General features: G+C 45.4%; 1 long non-coding RNA gene across 1 annotated transcript in view; it reads left to right on the top strand.

Moving 5' to 3' along the window:
• The window catches only part of LOC131480209 (uncharacterized), a 41,504-nt gene extending 25,166 nt beyond the window's left edge, over nucleotides 1-16,338 (top strand). Inside the window, exon 3 of the long non-coding RNA XR_009245333.1 lies at nucleotides 15,992-16,338. This is a non-coding gene — a long non-coding RNA (uncharacterized LOC131480209). The remainder of the gene's footprint in view (nucleotides 1-15,991) is intronic.
• Nucleotides 16,339-20,362: the final 4,024 nt, after the last annotated feature.

Below are 20,362 nucleotides of genomic sequence, written 5' to 3'. Positions count from 1 at the left end.
ATCTTAAAAAAACAACAACTGCGAACAGATGACTCACAGACAAAGGAACGCAGATGGACAAGAAGCATCTAAAGAGCTGCTCTAACTGTGTGTGCAGGCTCATGGGAATCTAGGCGGATGATGCTGGTGGGGGACCTGGGGAGACCTGGGGCTTTATGTCCAGGTAGGAGGAGTGTGCTTGGGGATATCCCCACATTTGTGGTTCATGGATTGATCAGGGAGGGGGTTAAAAAGAGTGTGGGAGGGAAGACTGTTGAGGGAATATGTTGCAGATGAGGAAAGACTTCTAAGGGACACCCATTGACAAAGGCACCGTAATTGCAGGTAAGCGAGGGGGCTAAGACCGAGAGGTGTGGAGACTGGAAGCTGCAAGACTTTTTTGGGTCTGAGAGATGCATCAGCCCACAAGGAAGATCTCAGCTGGGCTAGTTAACATTATTCACAGCTGACCACCACCCACCAGTGCATACTAAAGCTAGGCCTGAGGGCCTACCTGGCAGGGCTAGATCACAGTACCCACCAGTGAGAGTTGGAACAGAGGACTGGTAATGTTAGGCTGGGTCATGACACTAAGCAAGACATGAGAGAACCAGGTCTGAAGGCAGAGTCTTCAGGGGATATGTGGGACCACTCCTGTGAAACCGCAATTTCCACTGATTAGCTTAAGACCTGGGGATAGGGCCCAGGACAGTAGTCTAGTGGCTAAAGTCCTCGCATTGCACGTACAGGGATCTCATATGGTTTGTATCCCGGCAGCTCCACTTCCCATCAAGCTCCCTACTTGTAGCCTAGGAAAGCAGTCGAGGACAGCCGAAAGCCTTGAGACCCTACACTCATGTGGGAAACTCTGGAGAAGCTCTTGGCTCCTGGCTTCAGATCAGTACAGCTCTGGCCATTGCAGCTAATTGGGAGTGAATCAGCAAATGGAAGATCTTCCTCTATGTCTCTCCTCTTCTCTGTGTATCTGACTTAGTAAGAGCTGGAGATAGTAATGGGCTGAACTAGGCATGACGACAGAACCCTCCAACACTCATGGGTACTGGGGTTGGGAACAGGTTGGGCAGGTCCAGGTTGCAGCACACACAGGTACATTCAAAAACATGTTGTGGGGTGGGCCAGGTCACAACATCCACCAGCTCATACAAAGACTGGAACAGAGGGGGAAGGCTATGCCAGGGAAGGGTATAGCACCCTCTGGCACATGTGAGATCTAGGTCTAGGAGTGGGCCTGGTGGGAGAACTGGGAAACTCTCCTGGTGGGCCATAGCTCCTGCTGGTGAGCATGTGGTTCAGGCCTGGTGTTGGGCAGACCAGGCAAGGTAGTTTCACCTGTCAGGAAGTGTGTGGGTTGGTACTGGAGGAGGATGGACCAGTCAGGGACGGGCCGACCATACCCCACTGGTAGATGCAGGAACCAGGCTGGAGTAAGAATCATACTGGTCTAGGCTATCACACATACTGGTTTGCATGAGCCAGGGATGGGGGCAAACTGAGCAGTGCCACGTTGCAGCACTTACTAGTAAGAGTTGGCACTAGGGACAGGTCAGGCTGCAGCATGACAAAGGCCAATAGAGGCAATGAGTTATACTAAGCTGGATCAGAGCAACCAGTGCATGTGCAAGAGATGTGGCATGGAACTAGCCTGGTTGGGAAACTAGGGGGACACCTTGGCTGAGTTGTGGTTCCCACTGGTGAGCGCAAGAGTTAGAATGGGTTGGCAAATTGAACTGGACATGATTGCAGTGTTCCTCAGTGTGGGTGTGGTCCGGGTTTGGGGTGTGCCAGACTGCGCTAGACTCCAGCACTCGCTGTTGCTCATGAGAGTGATGGTGTTGTAGGACGGGCTGGGCTAGGTCTCTGCCACCACTGAACCATATGAGAGCTATGTCTGGACACAGAGCAGGTGTGGCTGGGCTGCAGCACCTAAAGGTAAGAACTAGAATGGGTATAGGCAAACTGGGCAAGGCTACTGTACCTTCCAAGCCAGGAGGTAGACAAGTTAGGCTAGGCTTCCTTAGGAAGCTGCTGAGGGATGTGCAGTGTTGTTAAATCCCATGTGAAATTATTAATCAATGTATTTCTAAGAACTTCCAGAGCACCCTGCTCCCTTACAGCTCAGTTAGACACAATTTTGCCATCCTTGTCAAACTCCCAGCAATATTTTGGAACCCAGAGAAGTTTTGGCACCAGTTATAAACTGGAGTCTCCAGCCGCTGCCTAGCCAACCCATCATAGCTGAGACAGGCCACTCTTACTTTTGGTTGTCATCTTCCCATAGTATGAAATGAAAATCTTAGGTTAGATTATCCCTGAAATTCCTCATAATTCCAGCATTCTGTAATTTTGCCCAAGATATAGATATAGATAAAATGACGACAGCTTAAAAGATTAAACAAAAAAGGGGGTGTTCTAATGAAAATTTACTGTATTACTGCACTTAAACATTGAGAAGTTTAATACCTTGGCCCAATTTAGCAATTGGCCAGCCATGTTCTGTGCTGGAGATATGGAAGAAATATTAAGTACTGTAAGAATCGTTAACTCATAGGATGACTAAACCAATGATGAATACTTGAGTAATACACTGGCTGGCTGTATTGAAATGAAATTGACTGCTGGAAAGACAGAAAGCAGAATCCTTCATCATAAGAGTCATGGTGGACTTCTTTACAGCAAAAGATAGATTAATAAGGAAAAAGCATAGCCAATTTTTAAAAGAATTTATTTATTTTGTATTGGAAAGTCAGATATACAGAGAGGAAGATCTTCCAACCAATGACTCAATCCCCAACTGACCAGCAATGGACAGTGCTGCGCCGATCCGAAGTCAGGAGTCAGGAACTTTCTGCAGGTCTCCCATGCAAATGCAGGATCCCAAGGTGTTGGGCTGTCCTCAACTGCCTTCCCAGGCCACAAGTAGGGAGCTGGATGGGAAGTGGAGCTGCCAGGATTAGAACCGGCGCCCATATGGGATCCTGGTGCGTTAAAGGCAAGGACTTTAGCCGCTAGGCCACCATGCCAGGTCCAAGCATAACTAATTTAATCAAAATTTTGTATAATATAGGAGACTTTGAAAATAAAGACCCTGGAAAACATGTGGTCCCAGTTGCATTTGGGACACCAGCATGCCATACTGGAGTGCTTAGTTCAAAGTGCTAGCTACCCTGTTTCTAACTCATCTGCACGCTAATGCACCTGGGAGGCAACAGATGATGACCCAAGTACCTGGGTCCCTGCCATCCACACCAAGACCCAGAAGGAGTTCCTGGCTTGTATTTCAGCTTTTGGGCAGGCGCTGGTTGTTATCGACATTCAGGGAGTGAATCAGCACAGCAGATGCAATTTCTCTCTCTGTCTCTTTCTCTTTCTCTGTCTCTCTCTCTCTCTCTTCCTCTCTTTCTACATGTCATTCTACCTTCCAAGCAAATCATTTTCTTAAAAAAAATGAAGACTCAAAGGCCCAGAGAAATCTGCTTTTATACATTTGATGAAGGGTAAACAGCTGTGTATAAATGCGATTGGCTCTAAAGAGTATAAGCCAACTGTGATAGACTGGGAGGAGAAACTCAAGGGCAGTCTGGGCTGTTCATGGCTTTTCTGGCTGGCAGTACTTCCTCTTCTCAGGTACAGAGAGAAGGGACATCTCTGGAATGAGGATGTTAGGGCTCAACATCAAGCAGGTAGGCCAGAGAATGTCTTTATGGCCAACTCTTACACAGAAGGGAAGAGGGAAGAGCCTATTTCTAGGCTTTATGTCAGGCTTGGAGTATAAGAGAAATCTTAGATTCTATGACCTGCCTTGACAGAGAAGAGGGAGAGGCAAAAGAAGGGCAGGGGAAAAGCCAGAAAAAAAAAAAATCTTTGCTTTTAATGTCCTTCAGTTCAAAATACTCCGCATGCCAAGGGTGTGTTATTTGTTAGCACCATTTTTGTTGGCACAGGGGTAAGGAGATTTCTAGATAGAGATACATGAGCTGAATTCTCCATAATTCTGTATATGCTACGTTTCGGGGGGGGGGGGAAGGCCTCACTACTAACAAGCAATAAAATTTGGTAATTGGCCCTGAAAAATAAATACTAACTGTGATAGAGGCAATGAAGAAACGTAAGCAAATTTACACTTAGGACTGAACTACCAAATTGAATTGTATGGAGTTTCTTCATTTGATTATTTTAAGATTTATTTACTTGAAAGGTGGAGTGACAAAGACAGGAGAGAGAGAAAGATGGGGAGATTGATTCAAATCATCACAACAGCCAGGGTTGGAGGAAGCTGAAGCCAGGAACCAGGAACTTCCTCCAGATCTTCCACAAGGGTGAGAGGGGCCCAAGTAATTGGATCATCTTCTGCTTTCCCAGGTGCATTAGCAGGAAGTTGCATACTTTACAACACTGCAAGCAGTGGCTTAACCTGCCAATGATGACCCTGTATGCGTTTGCTTTTATTTGTGTGCAAGAGAGCTGGAGCTGGCTTGTGAGCTGGGTTATCCCCACCATAACCACTTGGCAGACATTTGGTCTGGTGATTAAGATACTGGTTGGGATGCCTATATCCCATATTAGAGATGCTAGGTCCACCTTCTTGCTAATGCAGATCATGGGAGATAACACTGATGGCTCAAGTGGTTGAGTTAGTACCATTCACATGGGAGACCCAAATTCATAGCTCTACCTGGCACAGTCCTGAGGGCATTTTGGAATGGATCAATAGATGGAGGCTCTCTCTCTCTCTCTCCTTCTCTCTCTCTCCGTGTGTGTGTGTGTGTGTGTGTGTGTGTGTGTGTGTGCTCGTGCTCTGTTTGCCTCATAAGTAAATAAAATTCTAATGACTCTGGTTTCCTTTCCTTAAGCCTCTGGCCCTACCTGGACACTCTTTTCATGACTTGCCAGAGTCTTCTCTGTCGACACAACCTATCACGTGCCACCTCCTATCTGAGTCTCTCCAGTTAATAAGCCTTAGCGTACTGTGATCTAGCCTCTACGATGGACAGAGCTGAATCTCATACCTGTTTGCACCCAACTTCCTGTAGTCTAATTACAGTCACCATACAGGAACATGTCACCATCACCCCAGAGGAGTAGGTATAATAACGATGCTCCAACATTCGGAGTGTATGGGAATACAGTTCAGTACCATTGGCATTCTCTCTCTCCTGCTATCCCCTTTAACATCTCGGGTCTCCCTCCTTCTTCTCCCTAAACATATTCTTGGTCTCTTTGACCTTCTACAGCTTTGTAGAGTCTCCTCATCAGGGAAGAAGGAGCACCAGATCCTTGTACCACTGGAACATCTCAAGTTCTTCAGCTCTCACGGAATGGAATGTCACAAGACAAATAAAATCTTTTTAAATATTAACTACCACTCATGACATAGCTTCATTATGTTCCCATACAAACAAATCTGTCTCCTTCCTCCTTTCCAAACAATGCTCTTCCTTGTTGAGGTGAGAGAAAAGAGAAAGTCAGATTTTCCCCTGTAGTGGACTGAATAATGGCTCTAAAATGTATCCAGTCCTAATGGTTGAGATGTATACATATAAGCTTATATGGAAGCAAGACCTTTACAAGTGTAATGAAGACTCTTGAGATGAGGTCATGGTCTATACAATCAGAGTGGACCCTAAATACAGTCACAGGTATAGTATCCTTCTAAAAAGGAGGCAGGGAGATGTGATGGTACATAGCAGGGGTATGGCAATGTGACCACGTAACCATAATGAGCATCTCTTCAGCTCAACAGATAAATAATGTTTGCAGGAGAAATCCCAGACACAGGCTTCGGGAACAACTAACTGAAGCCTGCTCTGGTCAGCATGACCAGAGGGCTGAAAGTCAGCACTGTGACGCCAGCCAGGTCTTTGTTGCCTGGTCAGAGTCCAGCATGCAATGGGCCATGTCTTCTTCCCCTTGCTCCTCCCCCTCTCCTCCTTTACCTAGCCTTTCTGCTCCCTTCAAAGTTTCTCCTATCAACTTGGGAACTGAGAAAAATGCTTTTGAGACTGAAGATGTCTGTTTGCTATCTCCTCCCGTACAAGGTTGCGAACCTTTTGAATAAATCTGTTTCCTTGCATCAACTCTTGACCCTGGTAAACTGGGTATCCAGCAGAGGATAGTCCAGATCTGATTTTGAAGGTATCAATTATGCAGACAGAGATGGGAGTGACCATGGCCAAGGAATGCTAACAGCCCCTCAGGCTCTCTAGGTCCTCTAGCAGGAGGCAGGATGCTGCCCTGTCATCAAGATTCTGGTCCAGTGAGACTGGGTTGGGACTTCTCACTACCCAAACTATGGAAGAATAACTTTCTTCTGGTTCAAATGTCCAGGCTCAAGGCACTCTGTTACAAGAACAAGAGGGAACTAAGACATCCATGTTATGGTTTGGATACAGTTCGTCCCCTACTGGTACTCATGTTGGCAGCTTGGGTGCCAGGGTTGAGAGGTGGTGACATTTCTCTTCATATGGGCCAACACTGTTTCTGTGCTCCAATGGGAATCTTAATAGCTATGTTGTCCAACAACTGCATTGATAAGCTACTCTCCCACATCCAGTCCTATGTTCAGGTCCCTGTGACCGGGCTTCCCTGAAATCCAGTCCTCTGTGTACCCTCTTGCTCATGCTAGAAATAAGAGCCATGCCTTATGGCCCTTTTGCCAAATTGTCATTTAATTTATTTTATTTTTACTTTGTCACACTCAGCCTATTTCCAAGTGGGCAATGCCACAACTTAACTTTAATTATAGATCTTTCATCCATGGGTAGAGAGGTGAGCAGGTCTTGAAGGAGGTATGTTTTGAGTACAAGGTCTGAATTCTCTACACTGACTTTAACAATGGGGCAGAAGGGAAGGCCTACTCTTAAGAGGAGAGGAGGGTAAGTCCACATGTGAAAAGGACCTAGAGAAGTCTGGGAGTTCAAAATACACTCAGCTTGGGGCCAGCATTGTGGCATAGCAGGTAGGGCCATCATCTGTGGTGCCAGCATCCCATGTGAGTGTTGATTCAAGTCCTAGCTACTCCACTTCTGACCTAGCTCCCTGCTGATATCCCTGGGAAAACAGCAGAGGATGGTCCAAGTGCTTGAGCCCCTGACCCATGTGGGAAACCCAGATGAATTTAACCTGGCCCAACCCTGATTTTTCTGGCATGTAAGGAGTGAACCACAGGATGGAAGATCTCTCTGTGCGTGCCTCTTCTCTTTAACTCTCTGCCTTTCAAATAAGCAAGTTTTCTTATTTTTATCTATCCCAAGGCATAAAATAAATGAAGAATCATTTATTCAAGAAAATCTAATTATAAGAGTTTTTGGCACTAAGGATCAGTTGTTATGATGTAGTGGTAAAGCCACTGCTTGCGATGCCAGTATCTGATCTGGGTGCTGGTTCAATTCCTAGTTGATTCACTTCTGTTTCAGCTCCCTATTAATGTGCCTGAGATAGCAGCAGAGGCTGAACCAAGCACTTGAGCTCCTGCCAGCTCTTGGCTTGGGCCTGACCCAGTCATTGCAGACAAATGGGGAAAGAACCAGCAGATGGAAGATATCATATTCTCTCTCTCTCTCTCAATCTCTCTCTCTTTTTTTCCACTCCATCTCTGTAACTCTTTTCAAATATATATACATATAATATATAATATATATTTGGCATGCATCATATATATGTATATATATAAAGCCTTTGGCACTTGTGTCTTACCATTTTTTCAGAAGCTTTTTTGAAATCTGAAACATTATTTTTTTAAAAAAACAAGATTTATCTTTATTTGAAAAACATATTTTACAGATAGAGAGAGAGAAAAGGACAGACAAAGAGGCTTCTGTCTTCTAGTTCGTTACCCAAGTGGTCACAATGACCAAAGCTGAGCCAATCTAAAGCCAGAAGCCAAGAGCTTCTTCCAGTTTTCCCACATGGATGCTGGGGCCCAAGGACTTGAGACATCCTCAGCTGCCTTCCCAGGCCATAAGCAGAGAGTTGGATCAGAAATGGAGCAGCAAGGACCTGAACTGGTACCCTTATGGAATGATGGCACTTACAGATGGAGGATTAGCATACTATGCCACTGTGCCGGTCCTGCCATCCTTTTCTGATTGGTTCCTCCCCAGGCTCCAGTTCAGGATGATGGAAGCTCCATTGAGGCAGGTGTGGCCTAGAAGGTGCTGGCTCCAACCTCAGCTCTCAGTAAGCAATGTGGTATATTAGTATGAAAGGCCAGCCACAGCAGTCCTCATCCTCTTCCAGCCTGGGAGTTACAGGAGCCAAATTCCTGGCAAGCACAGCCAGGTGGACAGGGGCTCTCTACTTCCTCTTGCTCTTCGCATCCCCCCACACAGGCACCTGCTCCACAGGTTGCCAGACTAAGGACACAGGTGCCCTGACATGCTGCTCATAGGAGCAGGGTGCCAATCAGCAAAAAACAAGCCTGGAGCACCAGAGGCTACCCCTTCCTCCCAAAAGTGTTTCTAGGAGTAGGGTGGTCTACTAACAGGGAACTCTGAAGCTCTTCAAGGAATGGCTGTACCTGAGTGACAAGTTCAGGGTCTCTTAAGAACTGCAGGGACTAGGGAAGTCTGGGTTAAGCACCAATACGGAGGCTGGGAGCCTCCGTAAATGGTCTGCTCTGAGAATTAGGGAAAACAGGGAACCAGAGAACCAAGAAAAGAGAAATGAATCCCAAAGCCTGGCTGCAAAATGTACTCCTGCATTTCACTACACCTGGCTGAAGAGCAATTTACACCTCAAAGCATTGCTGAAAAAAGACAAAAAAAAAAAAATGAAGGAGGTTGCACCCAGCCAACTCTAAGGGACCCTAACATTTGGTATATCACATCCAGTGTGGCAGGCAGCTTAAGAGAGGTCAAGAGGAGAGGCAAGGAAAGCCCTGCTCACACCACCTGTTCTGGAGTGACTGCTCTCGACAAAGGTTGTATCCTTGGAGAAGTGACATCTGAAGTGTCATGCTTTGGAAATGGACATCACTAACAGTGGAGCCAGATCACTAACTAAGCATAAAAGCCAAACAACAGGGGTTGATGTGGTGGTGTAGTGAATTAAGCTACATCCTGCAATGCTGGCGTCTCATATCAGAGTGCCTGTTGGAGTTACAGCTGCTCTGCTTGACTTTGGCAGGTACCAATTTAGAGAGTGAAACCAATCAATGGAGGACCTCTATTTATATGTTTGTATATATTACTCTGCCTTTCAAATAATAAATATTACAGTTTTTTTAAAAAGCCAAAACAATAAAAACAAACCTTAGAGAAGAGAAAGCTAAATCACTATCCAGGGCCCGGCGGCGTGGCCAAGGGGCAAAAGTCCTCGCCTTGAAGGCCCCGGGATCCCATATGGGCGCCGGTTCTAATCCCGGAAGCTCCACTTCTCATCCAGCTCCCTGCATGTGGCCTGAGAAAGCAGTCGAGGATGGCCCAAAGCTTTGGGACCCCATACACGCATAGGAGACCCGGAAGAGGTTCCTGGTTCCCGGCTTCAGCTTCGGATCGGCGCACCGGCCGTTGCGGCTCACTTGGGGAGTTAATCATTGGATGGAAGATCTTCCTCTTTGTCTCTCCTCCTCTCTGTATATCCAGCTTTCCAATAATAATAAATCTTTGAAAAAAAATCACTATCCAAAGTAACTAGAATATGCTGGGGTCAGATATTGAGCTGCATGTGACTCCGGCATTCCATATGGAATCCATATGGGTACCAGTTCTGGTTGCTCTACTTCCAATTCACCTCCCTGCTAATGCACCTGGTAAGGCTGCAGAAGATGGCCCAGAAACAGATTCTGCAAGATTAACTTTTACAACAGAAACCTGTCAACCTCTGTAAGAGAATATCAGGAGGCACAATAGTCTCTGTTAGACATTTACAACGTGAGCCAAATAGTTCTGGTAAATGCTTAGTCCCAGAGGCAAAGAGTCCTGGTTTGTAGAGGTGCTGATTTCTATGTCTGGTGTCAAAACTCCCCCATTTTTTCTTTCTTTTTTTTTTAAATATTTATTTATTTGTATTGGAAAACCAGATATACACAGAGGAGAAGAGACATCTGGTTCACTCCTCAAGTGGCCGCAATGGCCAGAGCTGAGCTGACCTGAAGCCAGGAGCCCAGAGCCTCTTCTGGGTCTCCCACGTGGGTGCAGTGTCCCAAGGTTTTGAGCCGTCCTCAACTGCTTCCCCAGGTCACAAGCAGGGAGCTGGATGGGAAGTGGGGCTACTGGGATTAGAACCAGTGCCCATATGGGATCCTGGCGTGTGCAAGGTAAGGACTTTAGCCACTAGGCTACCACGCCAGGTCCAATGGCCATTTTCAAATGACTGAATGCATGTAAGCAGCTGCTAGAGCTGGTTCTCCACACACAGCATCCTCAAACAATCTAACACTGAAACACATGGGTGTGGTTGCAATATTTCTTCTCTTAATTTTGGCTATCACAGACTTTTTCACTACCTTGCACCTTGAGTATCTTCTTTTGTTTACAGCTTTCTCTCAATGCCTATCTGCCCATGTCACAGAAGATTCAGGTCAGTCAATAGCATTTGGCTCAGGGAGTAAGATGTCCCTTGGTGGATCCACTGTAATGGCTCAGTGGCAAAATCCTCATCTTGCATGCACCAGGATCCCTTATGGGAGCCAGTTTGTGTCCTGGCTGCTCCACTTCCCATCTAGCTCCCTGTTTGTGGCCCAGGAAAGCAGCAGCAGATGACCCAAAGCTTTTGGACCCTGTACCTACATGGGAGACCTGGAGGAGACTCCAGGTTCCTGTTTTCAGATTGGTTCAGCTCTGGCAGTTGCAGCCACTTGAGGAGTAAACCAGGAGTAAACCAGGGGTAAACCAGGAGATTGAAGATATTTTTCTCCGCTTCTCTGCTTCTCTCTGTAAACCTGCCAATAAAAATAAATAAGTCTTAAAAAAAATATATGTTCCTTAGCACAGCTGCACCCCATATCAGAGTGATGATGTAGCCTTGTGCTGCCACCCCAGCTGTCTCCATTTACAGTCCTACAACTGTTTGTGTTTTTTCAGTAACTGCACTGGTCACACCTGCACTGTTAGCTGAACTCCCTCCCCAGACTCTCCTGCCAGGCCCAGCAAGTAGTCCTGGTGGGAGTTTCTCATTACCATGTAGCTTTCCCTTAGTCTAACAGACATGTGTGTAATTCACTTTAGATGACTTTGAATCCTGCCATAGGCCTGTTTGAACCAGAGCTGCTACATGGAGCCGCAAGGTTTTACAGCAGAATTCAACCCTCCATGGGTTACCTTTCTCGGCCTGTTTTCCCTGTAAAATGGAGATAATAACATTTGTTGAACACAATGCGAGAATGAAATGGTTTGCACATGTACAGCATTCAGCAAAATGGCAATAATAAATGCTTGAGAGAGATGCTGCAAAGGCTGACACTGGCGTAGGAATGAAATCACCACCTATAAAGCTGGCATCCCATATGGCCCTGGGTCAAGTCCTGGCTGATCCAGTTCCAATTCAGCTCCCTGCTAATGGGCCTGGAAAAGCAGCAGAAGATGGCCCAAATGCTTGGGTCCCTGTCACCTACATGGAAACCTGAAGAAGCTCCTGGTTCTTGTTTTTGACCTGGCCCAGCCATTGCAACCAACTGGAGAGTAAACCAGTGGCTAAAAGGTTTCTCTTTCTGTCTCTCCCTTATAAACAAAAAAAATAATTCTTAGAAAAAAATTAGGAGATGCTGCTAAACTTAATGTTATTAAGTAACTCATAGGACCTCATATTATTCTCTGTGCTCAATCTTCATAATTACTAAATTTTCTCTGTTCTAATTTGCTATTGATATAATACCAGCCCATAGATTTAACAGCACCTTATTGTAGCAATAAGGAAATAATGTTACAGCAAACTTATGGTATGACAGAACAATTGAAAGACTAAAAATACAGGTGCTAGAGACAGATCTGTTTTAATGATGTTTGATAATTCTTTCAGTTGAGTTTCCTCATTCAGAGATTGTAACTTTAATAAAGGTGAATAAACATCTTTATGAATATGTTAACCATATCATATAGCAATTTTTCCAATTTCCAGGAGAGAGCAGTGGCTGGAGTTCAAAGACATGGTACAGCAAGGTGAGGACACTACCCAACCAGAGGTCTGGGGATGGGCAGAGGGTTTCCTGAAGTGTTTCGGTTAAGTGATGATCAGTGTTTGCACAGGGAAAGAATCACCTGAATGTACTAGAGGGGAGGATGTACAGCACCACATAGGCATATTGCCACTTGCCATTAGCCAGCCTGGAAAAATTCATATTACAGGTCATTAGATGGACTAATCAGGGAAGTCTTGGATCAGCAGTGGAAACAATTAGCTCTAGAATTAGCACTATTCCAGATCCACCTTTAAAAACATAAAAATAAGAGAAGCAAACACCTTCTACCTAACTTGGGTGTACCCCAGACCAAACCTAAAGAATATTTACGGGATATAAAAACCATCCAGCACTTGACAAGGTATAAATCACAATGTATGATATCTAATCAAAGGTGAGGAGACAAGAGACAAGAAAACACGCTTAAAATGGGGAGAATATCCAGGTCAATTGAGATGACCCAGAAATGATGCAGATGTTAGAAGTAGCACAGAAGGAGACTTAAACAGTTATAACTGTTTCATATTGAATTTTGTAGAGTCAAAAAAATAAATAGAAACACGAAAAATGTAATAGAAACACAAATCAAACTTCCAGAAATGAACCCCTCAATGTTTATGATAACAAATGCAGTGGATGACATTGATGGTAAGGTTGTAGGCATAGCAGAGGAAAAGGTCAGACACAGCAAAAGAGATTAGTGAATTTCCAATCGTAACTACATAAACTATGCAAGATTAAACAGCAATAATATGAATTGACCATTATTTTAGCAAAGAGCTATGAGAGAACATGAGTAAGCTGAGGAACAGCCCAACAGCACTGTGAAACTTAAAGCTGTATGGTGTAAACGCTAAAGCAATGACCAAAATAGCAAAGAGTCACAGGGTGAAGTAGAAAGGCTTACCTTTCACGTCCACAAAAGACAATCTTGGTATTTTTGTAGACAAACCAAGCCTTGTCTTTATCAATGAATATGATTATTTCATGGAAGGCAAACATGATGATAGTAAATTTTGCTCTAGTATTTATGCATTGCTGCAATCCATCAACATGTAACTATACATGCAATCTTAGGAAGTACCCTGCTCCAAGTCTCATGTTGGTGCTCTGGCATAGAATCTTAAAAGATTTTTAAGACTTCCCCCAACATTCTTTACACACACACACATACCATTTTACAGAGTGTAGTGAGCTAGAACAACTTGTCCATATCAGGCACTGGAGTTACAGGACAGGGGCTGAAATCTAAGTCCCTTGGCTTCGTTCAGCTTCATTCAATCTAACAAACATTTAAGTGAGTCCCTGGAGACCTGGCCAAGGAAGGGGAGTGGAGGGGTTTTCTGGGAAGGGTCTCTGTGTGTGGATGACATCACTGGTAGAGGCACAGAGCCAGGGAACATTCAATTGTTCCCAGATATCTGATAATTTCTCCCCATCCACATACCCACAGTGGGCATGTCCTGGATAAACTGACACTGGGTGATTAAAAGCATAGATAAAATTCCTGTGACCCATGAGGCTAAGCAGACGCTATGGGTAAGGCACACAGAGTAGAGCTTCATTCTCAGAGGGTCATCAAAGGTATGATTCCACAGATGGTGGGGGCAGGGCATGGACCATGCTGTGCAACATCCCAGCAAAAGTGATTTCATGTTTCAAGGTTAGGTTAGAATCCCAGGTCAGCTATTTGAGTCAATTCCCTTCACCTCTTTCAGCCTGTTTCTGAAATATAAAACTGAGATAAACTATCTTCAACACAGACTTGTTTTGAGTATTGAATGAGCTAAAATTGGAAGTATATTTCGTATTAAACGCTACCTAATAGAACTATTGCTATTATTTCCAAGGCACTTGCCCAACTAATCCTTAATGTGACTGTTTCACAGATGAGGGAACTGGCCAAAATGCGGGACAACAGTGGGACACAGAAGCAAGAAGCTTCTGGCTCCGGGCTTTACATCAGCTCAGCTCGGGCCATTCTGGTCATTTGGGGAGTGAACCAGTGGATGAGAGAGACTTCTCTGTCTTCCTCTTCCTTTGTCTCTGTAAATTTGCCTTCCAAATAAAATAAGTAAATCTTTTTTTAAAAAATACCTGAGGCTTGGTTACTGATGAAGAAAGGAAGTTTATTTGGGCTCATTGTTCTGGTCTGAGGTCAAGAGGCTGCACCTGAGCAGTCTTCTTGCTGGCAGTGTCCCAAGCCAACACACAGTATCACCACCTAGCAGAGACAAAGGCCAACAAGCACCTATGTGTCTCCTCTGCTCTCTCCCTCTCTTCATAAAGCTACCAGGATTCAGTCATGGGGGCTACAACTAATGACATTACCTAGTTATTATCATCCCTCAAATGCCAGAGTCAGATTAACATCCCACCTCCTTAAGGTGGCACAAGGGGGATTAGATTTCAATACATGAAACCCTGGGGAACACATTCAGACAATATCCAAACTGGTCTAATCATTTATAAAACTGAGATGTCATTCGTCATTGAAGAGTAAGTAAAGCAGGATGTTGTTGCACTGGCCCTGGAGTGTGCATGTACTGTTCTGTTGTTTCCCCTTTTATCAGCAAGGTGAACTTTTACTTATTATTATAATAATAGTGACGAACTGCAGTCGGGACCCAGAGCTAGAAATCAAGCCCAGGCACTCCAATGAGGGATGGAAGCATCTTAATCATGAGGCTAAAACACCTAGTTCCTTTCTCCTTATCCTTAGGGAAGACCCCTTGTCTTGGAGTGTTTTCTGTCCTCATCAAGCTGAGTACAGTCTTGTCCAATCTGCACTCCTTCCACACAGTCCCCATGCAATCCCCTACTCATAGTGCTTGGTTACATAATCATTCATTCATTTTTCTGCCTCTTACCCAAATCATCTCCTCCACCCCCTCACTGCAACCTCCATGAAAGTAGGAACATTGAATATGATCCATTTCTGCTACTTATTTCCCTATGCAATGCTAGGATTAGGTAGGAATGCTCAATGGATTGGTGGAAGCATAGAAGGATAAATGCATGGAAAGATGGATGACGGATTGATGAGTGGTTGACTGTGTGGCCTCTCAGTCTCTTCCAGCTCTAGGATATTCAACTCTATCACCCAGCTCAATGTTTCTTTCACCTCTCCTTCTCCTTGTCATTCTCTGTGAGAACTTGGAGCGATACCCCAGACTCATGAAACATGAAGGATTGTAGCACCTCAGAGATCATTTGATGCCTCTTTGCATTGCCCAGGGAACAACTAAGGCACAGCAAGGGAGTTGCTCCAGGGAACCAAGAGAGAATATGAATGTGCCAGACCAGAAGCCACTTCAGTGTTGCTTCCAGGACATGGCACATTTGGCATTTATTTATTATTTATTATTACTATTTATTATCAAAAGTGCCTTGGAAGGGTGTGAGGAGGAGAAGACATGTTCTCTATGACCTCACCTCCCTATGGCAGTCTTTTGGGAACAAACTGGATTCTCACGGTTCTCCTCCCAATGGTGGCAGGGTGCCCATGTCTGGTGAGGTATTTTTCATAATGAAAAAGAAACAAAGATAGCGTCAGACCTCATTTGTAATTTCCCCATGGCAGCTGGAATCTAACATCTGTTTGTTTTCTTTCTCAGTTTGTTATTCAGCACTTGTCCTTGGTAACAAATGAAGCAAGAAGGGAGAGTTTGGGGCTTTAAAGAGGAAAAAAAAGTCTTCACTCATTTGTTTATATGTGTGTTTATTTCCAGATGCACTTATTTTGGCAACACAGGCCAATATAGACATCCTGCCATTCCCGCCCGCCTTTCCTCCTTAATTTAGATAGATCACATTTCTCCTGTGGCCCAAAGCTCTGGTGTCATCCCTAACCCCGGATATCCTTCTTCCTTCCAGGCAAGGGGCTGCCCACCTCCTCCAGCCTGGCCTTCCCCGCACACTGTCCTGGCTTTCACCCCACAGCTACCACATCCTCAGTCGACACTTAATCGCTTCCGCTCCTCACACCCGGCCTGCTCTCCTTCACCCTGCCACTTGGTCACCGCCCTGGAATGCATGTGGAGAGGAATCCAGAGGCAGGAAGAAGTCAGCTCAGATTCAGAGGTCATATGCTGTGTACCTGGCACCATGCTGAACTCCAACTTTTTGTGGGGGGATAGAGTCCTTCATTCTGTATATTTTTAATTTAGTGAAATAACACAAAATGGATCATTTGGACCAATGTATTTACATTATTGTGAGACTATCACTCTTCACTTCTGCAACATTTTCCATTTCTGTGCTTCTTTTGAGATGTCAGAGGGTATAGTGTAACGTGGAGACAAGCATGGCATCAAGGCAAAAGTGATCTCCTTAAAGATGCTTTGACTGGGCCTGGCATGGTGGTCTAGTGGCTGATTCCTCACCTTGCATGTGCCTGGATCCCATATGGGAGGTAGTTCGAGTTCTGGCTGCTCCACTTCCCATCCACCTCCCTGCTTGTGGCCTAAGAAAGCAGCAGAGGATGGTTCAAAGCCTTGGGACCCTGCACCCATGTGGGAAAAGAAGCTCCTGGCTCCTGACTTTAGATTAGTTCAGTTCCTGCCATTGTGGTCACTTGGGGAGTGAACCAGTGGATGGAAGATCTTTCTGTCTTCCTCTCTGTAATTCTGACTTTCCAATAAAAATAAATAAATATTTTTCTAAAAAATTCTTTGATCAGGGTGGGCTGTTAACCTTGCAGTGAAGAGGCCCATGTCCCATACCAGAGGAGCTATGTTCCATTCCTATTCTAACTTCTGCTCCAGCTTCTTGCTAATGTACCTGGGAAAGCAGCAGAAGGTGTCATAAGCCCCTTCCACACATGTGAGAAACCAGGATGAAGCTCCTGGGTCTTGGATTCAGCTTAGGCCTGACAGTTCAGTTAACTGGGGAGTTAACCAGCAGATGGAATCTCTTTCTCTTTCTTACCACTCCAAGCATGGAGAGAATTGCAGATTCCACGGTCTGACCGTGGAGTGCCTGTATTAAAGCTGAGCCTCCTCAGTGGTTTAGACAAAGCAGCGAACAGCATATCCAGATGCACATGGAGGATATGGCAGTACACTGGAGTCTTCAGAGCTCACCTGGTACCACAACAGAGGACAGAACAAATCAATCAACTACCCCAGCCAAGTGTTGCAGTGAACATCTGGGCAAAGGGAGACTCTAAGTGGATTCTCCAGTGGATTCTGGAGAGATTTTGTCATGCTTGGAGCGGCAAGATTTGCAGTAATCCGGAACTGATGAACTATCGAAACCTCATGAGCAGGACCCTCAGAGCATGCCCCACATCAGGGACCCTGAGATGGTTGGAAGGCTGGGTGTGGCTTCTTCACTTATTTTCCCCCTTCCCTAGATACAGGAAGGGAAAAAAGAGAATGTGGAAAAGGTGATCTCACCCACCTTCCTGTAACCCTTGACCCTAATTGCCCCAGTCAACTATGTAAAAATCATTAAAAACAAAAATATTTGATAATTTAAAACAAAAGAAATTGGGTTCCTGCCACGCATGTGGGACACCTGGATTAAGTTTCCAGCTCTCTATTCATGACTTTGTTTTATCCAGCCGAAACATCTGGGGCATTAACAAGTTTTCTATGTCCTAAATAAATAAATGTATAAAAGAAAAAAAATTAAGATGCTTTAGCATTAAATAGTATGCCAAGACAAAGAATGACCATTTCTATTGCATCATCTATCTTGGTCTAACACATCATTCCTTATATATAGTGTTTTTCTCTAAATTACGTATTTCTGGGGCAGATGTTTGGCACAGCAATGAAGAAGCCACTTGGGACACCTGCATTCCATACTTGAGTGCCTGGGTTCTGGTCCCGGCACCACTCATGATTCCAATTTCCTGCTAATGCGCACTCTGGAGAGTCATCAAGTGATGGTTCAACTAGTTGGATCCCTGCCAGTCACATTTGAGACCTGGAGTGACGCCAAGGCTAGTTTTAGCACACCCCAGCCTCAGCTCTTGCAAGCATTTGGGAAGAAAACCAGCAGATAGAAGATCTCTGTCTCTCCAATTTTCAAATAAATATATATGCAAATTCTTGATTTTTTTCCTAATTAATTAAAAAAATATCCGCTGATCCAGAAGTGTGTGAAGAAGTTGGAAGTTCTCCTACTCCATTCCCAACATCCAGGGGTTGCCACCTGCAGCAGTTTCAGAAAGCTGCCTCTGTCTGCCTGGTATCTTACTATCTCAAAACCCTGAGCAGTGAATTTGTCAGCTGAGAGATTGCCTAGGCTTCCAGGTGAAGCCTCTTCCCTAGTAAGTCCCAGCTATAAGAAGTTCTGTGTGGGGCCCAGCGACGTGGCCTAGCGGCTAAAGTCCTCGCCTTGAAAGCCCCGGGATCCCACATGGGCGCCGGTTCTAATCCCAGCAGCTCCACCTCCCATTCAGCTCCCTGCTTGTGGCCTGGGAAAGCAATCGAGGACGGCCCAAAGCTTTGGGACCCTGCACCCGTGTGGGAAACCCGGAAGAGGTTCCAAGTCCCCGGCTTTGGATTGGCGCGCACCGGCCCATACCGGCCCGTTGCGGCTCACTTGGGGAGTGAAACATCGGATGGAAGATCTTCCTCTCTGTCTCTCCTCCTCTCTGTATATCCGACTTTCCAGTAATAGTAAATCTTTAAAAAAAAAAAAAAGAAGAAGTTCTGTGTGGGCTTTCCAGGAAGATTTCCTAAAATGGGAGGGGACAACATCAGTTTTCTCCTTTGCCTTTTTTCCTTTTCCTGGCCTTTAAAATGTACAGTTTCTGGAGCTCTAGCAGCTGCCGAAGACCATGAGGTAGGAAGCTATGGACACAGTGGTGGAACAGGCACCTGGAAGAAACCTGGCTTCCTGCTGATCATGGGATAACTTTACCCTTCTAACTTGGACTTCTATTCCATAGAAGAAAGTTAAATTATCTTGATAAGCTATGATTATTCTTTGCTTTGGGATACATGCAATAAAAACTAATTTAAATAAATAAAGATAGGATTCTACCTTGCTATTTCAAAATAAATGAGTGCATTACAAAAATATAGATGACACACAAAGGAAGTGGTGTGAAAGGACTTGTTTTTGCCTTGAAAGACCTCTTCTTTTGAGAAGATGAGACTAGTTTGTCTACATGTGTGGTTCAACATGCCCAGAGGTCTCAGTGTGGCGGCAGCCAGGCTGTCTTGAATGGTCAGGGCTCTGTCCCACCATCTGTCCCTCCAATGTGTGTTGGAAAATTTCCACGCCATGGCATCTGCTGAGCCCAGAGAGACATCAGACCCTGGCTAGGACCTGGAGGAGCTCAGCCCAGGGCACAGGGCAGGGACCCAAGCAGAGGCATACCAGGAGGAACCAAGGGAGGTGGGGCCTCAGGCAGGATGCCCCAGGAGACAAGCAAAATGGCACCCGCAGACAAGGAGTGTTGCCAGTGGGGAAGACCGGGGGGGGGGAGGTGCAGCCCAAGACAGGAAACAGAGTGTCCTGGAATACAGCATGGTTAGGAACTCTGGCAGGGAGGCTGGGGTGGAGTTCAATGGAAGCTGCACAATAAAGACCCACACTGTCAGCAAGAGGGCGTTTGCTCTTGATTCTGCAGGCAACTTGGAACAGCAAGCTCCATTCATAGCCCAGACCTTCTATAGCTCTCGACTTCTATCAATATAGACAAATACTGTGTTTTACAGGAAGCTAAAAACATTAGCACAGCTGGGACTTAGACCCAGGCACTGCAACACGGACACAGCTATCTTAACTGGATGCTTAATTGCAGCACCTGCTGTGGTACTTAAGCCTTACTGTCTTACCAGACCCTGTTGACAGCTTGTATGATGAAAAATAAGGGGGCCCAGCACGATACCGTAATGGTTAAGGGCCTTACCTTGAACGCCCCGGGATCCCATATGGGCGCTGGTTCTAATCCCAGCTGCTCCACTTCCCATCCAGCTCCCTGCTTGTGGCCTGGAAAAGCAGTCGAGGATGGCCCAATGCCTTGGGACCCTGCACCCACGTGGGAGACCTGGAAAGAAGTTCCTGGCTCCTGGCTTCGGATCGGCACAGCACCGGCCGTTATGGCCACTTGGGGAGTTAATCATTGGATGGAAGATCTTCCTCTCTGTCTCTTCTCTCTGTACATCTGCCTTTCCAATAAAAAAAAAAAAAGAAAAAGAAAAAGAAGATTCAGGAGGTAGGTGGAGGTGGTGGGGAAGGTCAAGAGTGTGGCCTCCCATGTTCCCTCTTTTTTCCCTCACCATG

Source organism: Ochotona princeps, chromosome 4 (assembly GCF_030435755.1).
Source record: "Ochotona princeps isolate mOchPri1 chromosome 4, mOchPri1.hap1, whole genome shotgun sequence".
In the NCBI taxonomy this organism is placed as follows: domain Eukaryota; kingdom Metazoa; phylum Chordata; class Mammalia; order Lagomorpha; family Ochotonidae; genus Ochotona; species Ochotona princeps.
The sequence above is the reverse complement of the archived record's forward strand: the minus strand, read 5'-3'. Positions and strand labels throughout refer to the sequence as shown.